The sequence below is a fragment of the Montipora capricornis genome, chromosome 8 (assembly GCF_036669925.1).
Source record: "Montipora capricornis isolate CH-2021 chromosome 8, ASM3666992v2, whole genome shotgun sequence".
Classification (NCBI taxonomy): domain Eukaryota; kingdom Metazoa; phylum Cnidaria; class Anthozoa; order Scleractinia; family Acroporidae; genus Montipora; species Montipora capricornis.
Window position 1 is genome coordinate 29,734,346 of NC_090890.1, and position 11,210 is coordinate 29,745,555.

The window sequence follows — 11,210 nt, forward strand, 5'->3', positions numbered from 1 at the left end:
TAAATACTCACCTCTGAAGCTTGTCGCGTTTTTCTTTGATAATTCTGAATAACAAAAAAGAAAAACTCTAGTAATTCAATAATAACGAAAAACGAAACAGTTACAGATCCAAAAACAAACAGGTTGAATTTCCTTACCGATTGGGTAAGTAAACTGCGAGATATTTTTCATATAACAAACTGAAAATAGAGTAAATCTATTCGATTAGTAAGTGTAATGGGACTTTTTATAAAACTTTGCCGACTTAATTCACAATTCCTCAATTATTTCCAATTTTTAAATCCAAATATCAGCCGGCTAATATTGAGAGAAGGCTGTGGTTTAAAAAAGAAATTTAATCTTCACCGGAGATATTGCACGTTCTTTAGACACCACTTTAAGGAAATGAAATATTCACGAGAGCGGAACTGGAGACAAGTTTGATCGAGCTCATAACATCCGCTTCTTTTGTTCTCACAGATCATGCTAATTTAGCAATAAAAAAAAAAGAAATAATCTCAACCGGATAAGCTCTTCAATGTCATTATATACGGGACCTAAACATCTTGGTTTTACTTTGAAACACGTAAGTAAACGTATTTCAGTAAAGAGCCTCTGAATGGCTTTTGTGACGCGTTAGAAGCGACGTCAGCTCTAGTCCTTTATCCCCTACGATTTCTCATTATCATTTATTCTTAACTTGCCCCGAATTTTACAATTATCGTGAATCTTAAAACACCAACAGTTTGATTGGATGAGCAAGATTAACAAGAAGGATCATTCAATCTTTCTGGAAAACGAGGAACTGAGAACTCAATAAAAATCGCCTCGATACCATACCTAAACCATTTCTGGGCCTCACTTTCCATTGTATCGGTGCATGGGACTTGAAACTGGAACTGTTCGCGGACTGATCCCTTCACGTTACCACATACATACACACTTAGTTGACAAGACTCCCCATTGGGGGCTTTTCAGAGCAAATGAAACACAGTCAATGAAAGGACAGAACAGAACAACAACTGTTAAGAATCCCAACTGGACAGAGGCAATCCAGCTGACTATTTACAATTGTAGTTGAGAAGTTGAACCAGGGACTATCAAGATCAAATTCAACTAGTGGTGAGATCAGGGGCCTGTTTCTCGAAAGTCCCGAAAACGTTTCGGGCCCAAAAAGCCATTTGTGAAAGTGCCAACCGCTTGTTTTGGAAAGCCGATCTTTTAACTTGTTTTTAAGGCAACAAAAAGAAAAATAACTGTGAAGTTTGATGACTTAAATCCTCTCCGTTCTTGAGATACAAAAGGAATTGTGACACCCGAAAATGGCCTGTAATGTTTCGGGACTTTCGAGAAACGGGCCCCCTGAGCTGTTCTTGAAACCGGGATCTCCCGATCCCAGGCAAGAACCTCAATTACTGGGCCACACTGCTTCCACCACACCCCTAACCACATTAGCCAGCTGCCCTATACCCGTTGTATAAACTGACCCATACAACCAGTCGCTCGAAAACAACGTTAGAGAGTAAGTGAAAGTTAGGAAAGTCATCGCACAAGTTGGATAAGCAACGTTAAGCAATTGCAAGCGAGTCTGAAAAAAATAAAAGCTCGAACGCTGGCGATGATATTCCTAAAGTTTGTTTGATGCTCATTCCGCAGAGTTCTAATATGTGGAAGTTCGTATGTTGAAATATCGTTAGAACGTAAATTGAATGCATACATTTGGAGATTAATTATGTGCGGCACAAAAATGGACAGTGTGTCTTGTTCTTCAGTATAGGGCAAGAAGAAGCCGTTCCTGCAAACCATTCAAAGGATCTGATTTTTTTTAAAATTAATCTGTTCCCATGCAAAAGTTGTGGGACACTGTGGTTAAATTAGCGGTAACGGTAAAGATACAAATTGGCGATAATCCCATAGTTTTAAATTTTAAATTTCAATTTTAAACTCTAAGTTTGACGTAAATGAGCTTTTATAATACTGTACATTACTTTTTAATTTTTAATTGTGGAGCACCTGGCAACTAGCGAATAGCTAAGTGTGTCTTTTGTTCACGTTGAATAAAGTATGTATTGTATGTATGTACGAAATCATGTTGGTTAAGGAGGCTCGAAAGGGTTTTTAGGTGCGCGCGCGCGTAACCTACACACGCTATAACTACGAATCACGCGTCGGCTGAATGAATCAAATTTCTTTCTCAAACTCATTAATAATTCATAAGCCAAAAACAAAAGAAATTACTACCGTGAAGGAAGTTTGGATACGTGGTCTTAATTAGCATAAAATTTCTGTAACTTTGAATCCAAATATCTTATAAAATACTGATTCCTTTGAGAAGCAATATCAAACACTCGAAAGAGTGTTTCATCAGATATCCAACCACCTCGAAATCGGTTAAAAAACACGCTACTCGGTGAATGGATATCCGATGAAACACACCTTCTCGTGTTTGATATATTACATCAAAAGTAGCGAGCGCAACATACCTGTGGGAAAAATTTGTCTTTATCTCGAAATTTTGCACCGAGACCTGTCTTGATTTTTTGCATGCACGTATCATTCACGATGGCACTTCATATAAAAAAGTTTCAGGGACAGTTATCAAGTACAATTTTCTGTAAACTATAAAAACGCCTTTTCCTATGTATCTAAATTCTACGAGATAACTTTTTGTCACACTCTCTAAGAAGTTAAAGAATTTAGGGAGATTTCCATCAAAGAAATAAAGGTCACCGACTTAGTTTTTCAGATTTTCAAAAACTGAAATTTAGAGGGCCTTTTATTTTGGACCTGGCGTGTTGCCATGGTAACCGATATGACGTCATAAGTGCCCTTATAGTATTTCTCAGCAATATAGTTGCAAAAGATATTTATAGTTTGCCTACACTATAAAATATCTTTCTTTGGTATCTTTCATCGTTTCACAAACTATAGCAACGAAAAACCCTTTCGGGCCTCCGATTGATTCTAGAGAGAAACTCTTGAGACAAAGAGAGTTGGCCTAGGAATTTATTAAAGAACGAGAACTTTTCGGGCTTCTCTCGTCTCTTCTATGTTATTTAATTTATTATTTAGTTTGCCACCTCTTCTCATAGGCTAAATTAAGAGAAGGGTCAGTAATAATGATACACATAAATAAAAATGCCAACGGTTCACATTGCGTATTAAAATGCCCCAAACTATCCGTTCTTGGCAGTGCACTAGACATATTCGAGCAACGCCGGACAAACACCACCAGATCCGAGCCTTATAGCCATGCAACCTCACGTGAAGACCTTACTTTGAAAAAAAAAAAAAAAGGTACAATTCATTAATACCTCATCTTGGCATCAACACATCTGGAACGCAACACCTACAATGCGTCACAATAGGGCCGTTTATACGAGAGAAAATAAGCCGCGGCGTACATAATACGCGAAAGGAACTATTTATACGAGTATAAACTCCCAGGTCAGGATAAGCCGCGGCTTGAGAAAGCTGTGAACGTAGATTTTGTACCATTTATACGGGGTGTTCGCGTCTTATGTAAGCCGCGGCTTATTTTCTCTCGTATAAACGGCCCCGTATAAATGGTACAAAATCTACGTTCACGCCTTTCTCAAGCCGCGGCTTATCCTGGCTTGGGAGTTTTTACTCGTATAAATAGTTCCTTTCGCGTATTATGTACGCCGCGGCCAGAGTAAGCCGCGGCTTATTTTCTCTCGTATAAACGGCCCTAATGGCTGTTTACAACAGATGAAAAGCATACAAAAAAATATTGTATGGGTGTATGAAAGATCATGTATAAATGGCGAGGTAAACTGAGGTAGGTATCAATAACTCTAGTTTCACACATTTTAAATTCGTAAAACCACAATTCCAGTTTACTATTCTGTGCCGGAAGTATCAGCTCTTACTGTTTAAGTAGAGAAACGGAAACGTGTCCATAGAGGAATTTATTAAGAACTTATGAAGAAGGATGACTTGTTATGGTTAATAAATTATTTTTAAGATTTAGAAATTCGCCTTTTTAACATAATTTGTTTCCTGTGGGTACAAAACACGATGAAACAGCAAAATGCAAAATACATTTAACAGGAAACAAGTAAAATATATAATTCAGGAGGGTTGGTTTCGAACAGCGCATATGAAAATTTTTATGGAATATGCGCTTTACAAAAATAACTGTATTGTAATTGTATTGAACACCAGAATTTTTCCTTGTCCTCGGAAGCAACTTTGAAGGCGAAACATGCGCAGTCCGTTGGCAGCCAGTATTGTTTTAAAATTTATGACTTCAGTTTTTATGGTAACGGCTCGGTGGTGGGAGGGAAAACACTTCAGATCAAAGAAAAAAACAAATTTCTGGCTTTTAAGGATCGATTGCTCGTTTGTGCTTTCAACCAAATCAACTTACGATCCTAAACTAGAAACTTGCAATTTGTTCGTAATCGCGCGACAATTTTCCTTTAACTGCAAGGGTTAAAATTAACGATTTTCTTTTTTCTCATCAGCAAAATAGCAATATGAACATGCTTTACTCTTCAAATGAAATTAAAAACGAGATCTTAACGAAACCGACGCAAACTCCAAGCTTTGACTTAACCCAGACTGCAACAAGTTTTATCAATAAACAAAAAAGCACCCATTTATTACAGATCCTGCATGGAGGTTTTATTTACAGTGATATTTAAGTTACGGTAATTGACAATGCTTTACAACTGGGCATAAAATTTCAGTTACATTATTCACTATTTTAATTTAGTTCCGTATCTTTCATTTGCTACCGAGTTACCCCTACGTTGCAACTAACAGCATCAAACAGACACGAATATATAAATTAGCTTCGCCCAACGCGTTCAACTTTCACAAAATAAAAATCTTACATTACATCCAAGTTTAATTCACTGGAATTTCACTCCCACGTAAATAATTGCATTACTTAGAGGCGATATTTATTTATTTACTTATTTATTGTCAAATGTGAATGTTTGTTTTAAACATTTCCTACGAAAGAATATCTGTGAGCGCAGTGTCACCATGATTCGGCGGCGCTTATTTCCCTTTCGTAAACGGTCGTTGCCATTTCTCAGAACGGTCGTTTGCCATTTGAAACGGTCGATGCCTTTTTTTAGCTCTGAATTACACTCATTAGGTCTAACAACTCAAAAGGTTGCGGTTACTGGAAGTTGTGTCTCGCTGGTCATATGAGTTAGGGTTCGGGTTAGGGTTCTGTTTAGGGTGAGGGCTAAGAACCCGAGTTCGAGTCTTGAAATTTTCGGACTCTTTTTTTCCCACCAGTTTTTCTTTTATAAATGTTTTTTTTTTCCTTTTTTGTCTTAATTTTTCTTAATATTTTTTCTTAGTTTGTTTCTTTTAATTTTCTTTGAAGTGAAGTGTGTAGTCGACCGTTATAAGTGGCATCGACCGTTTCAAATGGCAACGACCGGTTTCAATGGCAACGACCGTTTACGAAAGGGAAATTTGCTTCAGCGGCAAGGAATTACCTAAATAACAAGATGCCATCAACCGATTTATTCATTCGCCTCCGAACAGCACCGATTCTAAAGATAAAATTTCAATGGATCCTGGGCAATTCAAAGGTCTGTTTGTGATTGTAAATAGTCACGAATTGTGCAAAAGCTTTATGCTACAAATTCATTAATAAATAAGATAATATTACCTGAAATTCTCACGGGATTCTGTTAATTATTGATTGGCGATGAAGCTTCGCGTTTGCGGTCATTGGCAAACGACAGTTACCTGATCTCTCTCTGTCTTTCTTTCCAAAATTTGCACAATAACTGTGGCTCACGAGCAAGAAATGAAAACGTTTCGTCGAGTTTGGGCAAAAAACACATTTTCAGACCGCGCTTGCCGTTGGCCGAAACCTCGCAGCTTTAAAGAGAGATTTTGCATTCCGCGTTTACGCAAAATGGCGTACAACAGGCTGCTACTGCTTCCTCTAATTCTAACTTGCTCTTTTCGCTAGAGAAGTTACCTGAAATTTCCAGCTGCCAGGCAAGAAACGAACTAAACTCAGTTTAGAAGTTTTTTCGGCTCTTTGGAGGGCAAAACGCCGTTAGACCGTACACGCGCTGCTAAATCTCTTTGACTCTCATCTCACTTATTACAGCGGCTACACCGTTCCTACAAGCCGAAGCTTCGAGTTCAAATTCAGTCCAACGAATAGGTGATTTTTGCCTATCTGGTCTGTTCTGATAAGTCTTGGGGCTTAGACCAACATATATGTCATGTAATTATAATAATAGCATATTCAAAGCCGGATGTTTTGGGGAATGTTTTGGGGAATATCACCGCAACCAACGCCCCCAAACAGGGTCAGCGGTTACCATAAATCACTCACTATGTGAAAAAGGAAGACGTTCAAAATTAAAAAAAAGGTTCTCGCGTACGTTTTTTCGTCTTCCCTGGAATACTTGTGAAAAGGCCAGTGTTTCAAAGTAAGCTGATGGCAATTTCACAAATGGCAAACGTTTTCGGGACTTAAGAGAAAAGGGCCTCAGGACTCGTACCCGGATCTCGCTCTATCACCGCAATCTGACCGAGGAAGATCTGGGTACGACCTTCGAAAAGTTTTATAAATACCAGTCCATGCGTAGGGAGGTCTTCATTTAAGAGAAGACCTCGCCTTTATTTCGAGGCTTACTTTAAAATACTCTACAACAAAATTGTCTTTACTTATCTCGATGTTTCAAAATCGACGAATTATTTCTCAAAGATATCATGATTAATCAGCAAACGGATTCTACTTTCCGAAAAATACCATTAAAACACGACGAGAAGGGAAAACCTCGTTGTCCTTGCTTAAACTGCATTACCTTGTTCGAAAGAGCTTTCAAAATGATGAAGAACGGCTTTTACTTTATTGTGATAGCTCTCTTGGTTGCCGAGTTATTCAAGATTTTGATTTATTATCCTTGTTGCTTCGAAGGCGCCAGACATACCGTTTTAAATCACCACTCCACTTATTCTTATTCCGGAATAGGGTCAATCGAACGCACCCTATGTGACGTCACAAGTCCCTTAATTTGCATAAATCAAAATCTTGAATAACTCGACAACCAAGAGGGCTATCAAAATAAAGTAAAAAAAAATAGACCAATTTCGATACATTAAAATTCAGTCGAAAACAAAAGGCATCATCTCGAGGCTCTGGCAATAAACTCATACAAATCCTTATATTTATTCCCCAGAGCCTCGAGATGATGTCTTTTGTTTAGGACTCAATTTTAATATATCGAAATTGGTCTATTGTGTCATATGCACTTTAAGCTCCTCGATTTGACACAAAGGCTGACGTACACACAGCACGTGCTAAAGGGGCTATGTCACGAATTTCAGCCAAATTCAGCGGCTCGAAACTGGCAACCAAATCAAGCGAAAAAAAACTACTTATAACATTGAAGGAAGGTTTTGAATAAACAGCAAATTAAAAAGGAGGCAGGGATGGACAAAATTGAAGAAGAATAAAATGGAAAGTGATTGGAGTTTTTTAAAATTGTTCAGCTTAACAGTCAAAGTTGATTTTTGTTGTTTGTAACTTTAATTATGTATGCTCCATGCTACCGAAACTTTGGTTTGTGCTGTTTAAAAGTAATTTCTGAGTTAACGGTAAGTTTTAAAGCGAGAAGGGGCGAGTAAATGGGAAAACTTCGCAAAATCAACTGCAATGCCGTGACAAAGCCCCTTAAATTCTAAAATGATCTAAAATTTGCACGTGTGCAAATTTACGCGACGCTTGATAGAGAGGCTTACCAGGCTCGTCGAATTTTACGGTATGTTTCAGGAATATCGACGAAATACTTGTAGTAGTCCAAAGTTGGTTATAATTTAGAAAATGCAGTTTATTGGAGGGAAACGTTTACTTAGAAATTTAAGGTTACCGACATATTCTTCCGCATTATGCCAATGCTCCGGCCTTCATTTTTCCCCAATCGTCGCTCGCTTGAGCCATGTCCTGGTGTTGCGCCGGTCCGTAACACTAGCGTGGGGATGGTCAGTCAGACGTCATTGATCCTCCAACTCTTGACAGACGAACTCCTTTACTGCGGTTTATCAACCCGTGCTGCTTGAATTCTTCGAGGCGGCCACGTACGAAAATAAACAAAGGACGGCGTAGCAGATCTGGTTGCACTATAAATATAAAGCCATTACGGTAACTTAACAGCTTATGTTCATTTCGTACCAAATTCATTCGAAGCTAACGTAGATCAAATCATTCAGACCGTGCTCCATTTCAAAAATTTCTAGTGTGATTTTGCTTTAAGATCAACGGGAGCTATAGAGCGTTGCGTTCATCCTTTTCGTTTGAAAACTTGCAACGAATTTTACCCCTTACGTTCGTAGTAAGCATCCAAAAATGTTTCAAAATAAATATGGGTGAATTTAAATTGGGTACGAATCAACTAATTTGGGTACGAAACAACCGAAGGGCCGGAATTTCTTGACACGGTGATAACACATTCCTAGGCAACGAACAAGGAAATCTGTACAAATCACTCACCTTTTGTGAACCAAATCTGTGCTGAATTGTTTCTTGTGTTGAAGGCACTACAACGAGACATGCAAAATGTCTGAGTTTGACGCGAAAACACTAACCCCACCTTAGATCATGCATAATAGCCTAGCAAGCGTTTGAGACAAGAGTCCAGAAAGAACCAGCTTTCATTACTTTGTATGCGTTGAAGCGGTTTTGCAATCGACAGTCGTAAAAGCTAAAACCGAAGTGATTACTCCGACTGCTCGGAACAGGCGCAAACAGACTCATGAACCAATCACAATTCGTCTCGATTTGCTCAAGGCGCAAAAAACGCGCGCTTGGAAATCGCGACTGCACTTGGTTTTGCTTCTCATTGGTTGAAAAAGTGGCGCGACCTTTTTTTAGCCAATCACCAGGTCAACCACTCGCAGACGTGTAATGCCTCTCGATACCCAAATGAAAACCGTTAACTCTTTGAGCCGACTCAGTCATGCATGTACCAATCTGTCCTCGTCACGGGATTTGAGATTGTTGGGTGAAAACCATGTTGCGAGATATCCAGTGTCCACACGTTTCAAGTTAACAGATACCCACAATACCAACAACAAAGTCTGCAACGGATGACTACCGGTAAGTTAAGAAGTGTCAAACGTTGCCACCGACTTCTAAGCACTGCCAATATACACAAAAATCCTTACTTTCTAAACTCACACAACCATCCCGATTGCAGCACACTCAACAAAACAACTACTATGACGGCACAAGAATTTGCTCACTACTCACCAAATTCTTCCAAAAGAAAAACCCCTCCTTGAGTCGAGCAATTCCTGATGTGGCACAAGTCGATGTGTACCTGAGAACAAAAAATGAATCTTTCTAAACTCGATGGGAGAAAGAAAGGGCTGAAAAATAAGGAGAATCCATCAAGGCATTCTTCGTTCGTTTCAGCGACATCGCATCTAGGCGAAAGCGGGACTCACCCTTCTCGTGGCAAATTTCAAGCCAATTCCCTCGAGTGTCACCTGCAGACAACCGTCTTCATCGGTGCTAAGATCCTGGAATCAAATTCGTCGAAAGAACTGTTAGCATTTGACTTCATTTGCGTTAATTGTTAACAGTTCCCCAATTAGTGCTTCAGCGCTGAACGACAAGACACTTAAATAAAAAGTTCTTTTCCTTTCCTTCCCTAGAAGTCTGCCAATTAAGAGGCTATCTACATCTACAATTACATGTTCCAGCACTCAGCAAAGTCCCTTTTTGACTTACGGCTGTTTCTGCTTTAGGTGACCTCATACACCACAAGCCTTTTTAGAAACGTCACTGCCAATCCAGCCACTTCTGCTGGAGAGAACAGGACAGCCACAACACCGGGTGGGTTCTTTAAAGTCCCACGAACACTTATGAACATTGAGGATATTTGTATAACGGGGCCTACGGTTTATAGTCCTTATCCCAGAAGACTTGAACGTCTAAACATTTGCAAATGAAATTACAAAGGCAGCACTTTCTGTTCAGTGTTGAGCCAGCGACCTCCAGCAGGACAGCCCGATGCTCAACCAACTGAGCCACCGGTGCAATGGTATTAAGAGCAATAAACTCGAAATGAAATTCCGTCGCAGATAAACAATTCTAGCAAACAAAATATGATTCGGAGCGCGAGAGACTGTAATCTACGTGTGATAAACTTGACACGCGTTCCCAAGAGACTTTTGACCTTCAAAACCACTAAAATTTGCTTTCCTTCAGCATAAAATTACAAGGTTAAGGCCTTTAATGAGCAAAATTCAAGCCTCGGTGTATATTGAATTGGGGATTAATGTTAACCGGCTTTTAAACAACTTGGCCCAGTGCTACTTTAATGAGCAAAATTCAAGCCTCGGTGTATATTGAATTGGGGATTAATGTTAACCGGCTTTTAAACAACTTGGCCCAGTGCTACCCATGTAAATTTATGCGCATCTTGTGCGTCATGAAATCGACTGAAATTGCGTGACTTGGTCCCTTCAATCAAAGCTATATTTCAGTTGCGCCAGTATTTTGAAAACCCCAGCTACTGGCTGATCCTCGGAGACCCAGGGGCAGTCAGTCGAGGCAGGACGAGAATCGGGACGAGAATCGGGACTGGCGTTAAGTTACTTGGGAACTTTACGCCAGTCCCGATTCTCGTCCCGCCTCGACTGACTGCCCCTGGGTCTCCGATTATGCTACTGGCAACGCGGCTTGAGTTTCATTAAAAGAGAACCACGAAATACACTGCTGAACTTCGAGCTAACTGACCTTGACTGGAAATTCTCCTCCAAGTTGGACTCCTACAACAATACAACAAAATCAGTACATACATCCTGACGTGTCACTGCCAGTGACTGCTTAGGGACTTTAAGATCTACGACGGCGCCGTCGACGAAAACGTCGCGATTAGCCCATCTCGTTCGTGTCGTACAAGGCACGAGGTAGGTAGGTACGAGCGGTTTCAGAGTAACTATAGAGAAATGAAAGGTTCACATTTGTGCGCTCGTGTTGTTGTCAAAACCTCAAATTTTGGTGATTTCACGTCGTTGTTGCGCAGAGTACTGCACGAATATTTGCTAAAATGCGTGCAGCACGATTATTTTTCCTCTTTTAACCAATGAATGATATTGTTTTGTGACGTTGCCGTTGACGACCGCGCTGTAGATCTTAAATTCCCTATTATATAGATTTTCGCAATGCGTCTTCAGCAAACGGCAGGCTACGTTTTCTTATCAAAAGTTGA

General features: G+C 39.7%; 1 long non-coding RNA gene across 3 annotated transcripts; it reads right to left on the reverse strand.

Annotated features, from left to right (window-relative positions):
- Window positions 1-16: 16 nt before the first annotated feature.
- On the reverse strand, window positions 17-10,922 carry LOC138059086 (uncharacterized). 3 transcript variants are annotated; one of them, XR_011134148.1, is made up of 7 exons: window positions 10,736-10,922; window positions 9,439-9,513; window positions 9,242-9,311; window positions 8,483-8,529; window positions 7,863-8,112; window positions 820-949; window positions 17-179 (listed from the first exon to the last, which is right to left on the reverse strand). It is a non-coding gene; the product is annotated as an uncharacterized lncRNA (long non-coding RNA). The 3 variants fall into 3 exon arrangements; XR_011134147.1 differs by having other exon boundaries at window positions 17-949; window positions 10,736-10,916; XR_011134146.1 differs by lacking the exons at window positions 17-179; window positions 820-949 and having other exon boundaries at window positions 7,200-8,112; window positions 10,736-10,915.
- Between the last annotated feature and the right edge of the window lie 288 nt (window positions 10,923-11,210).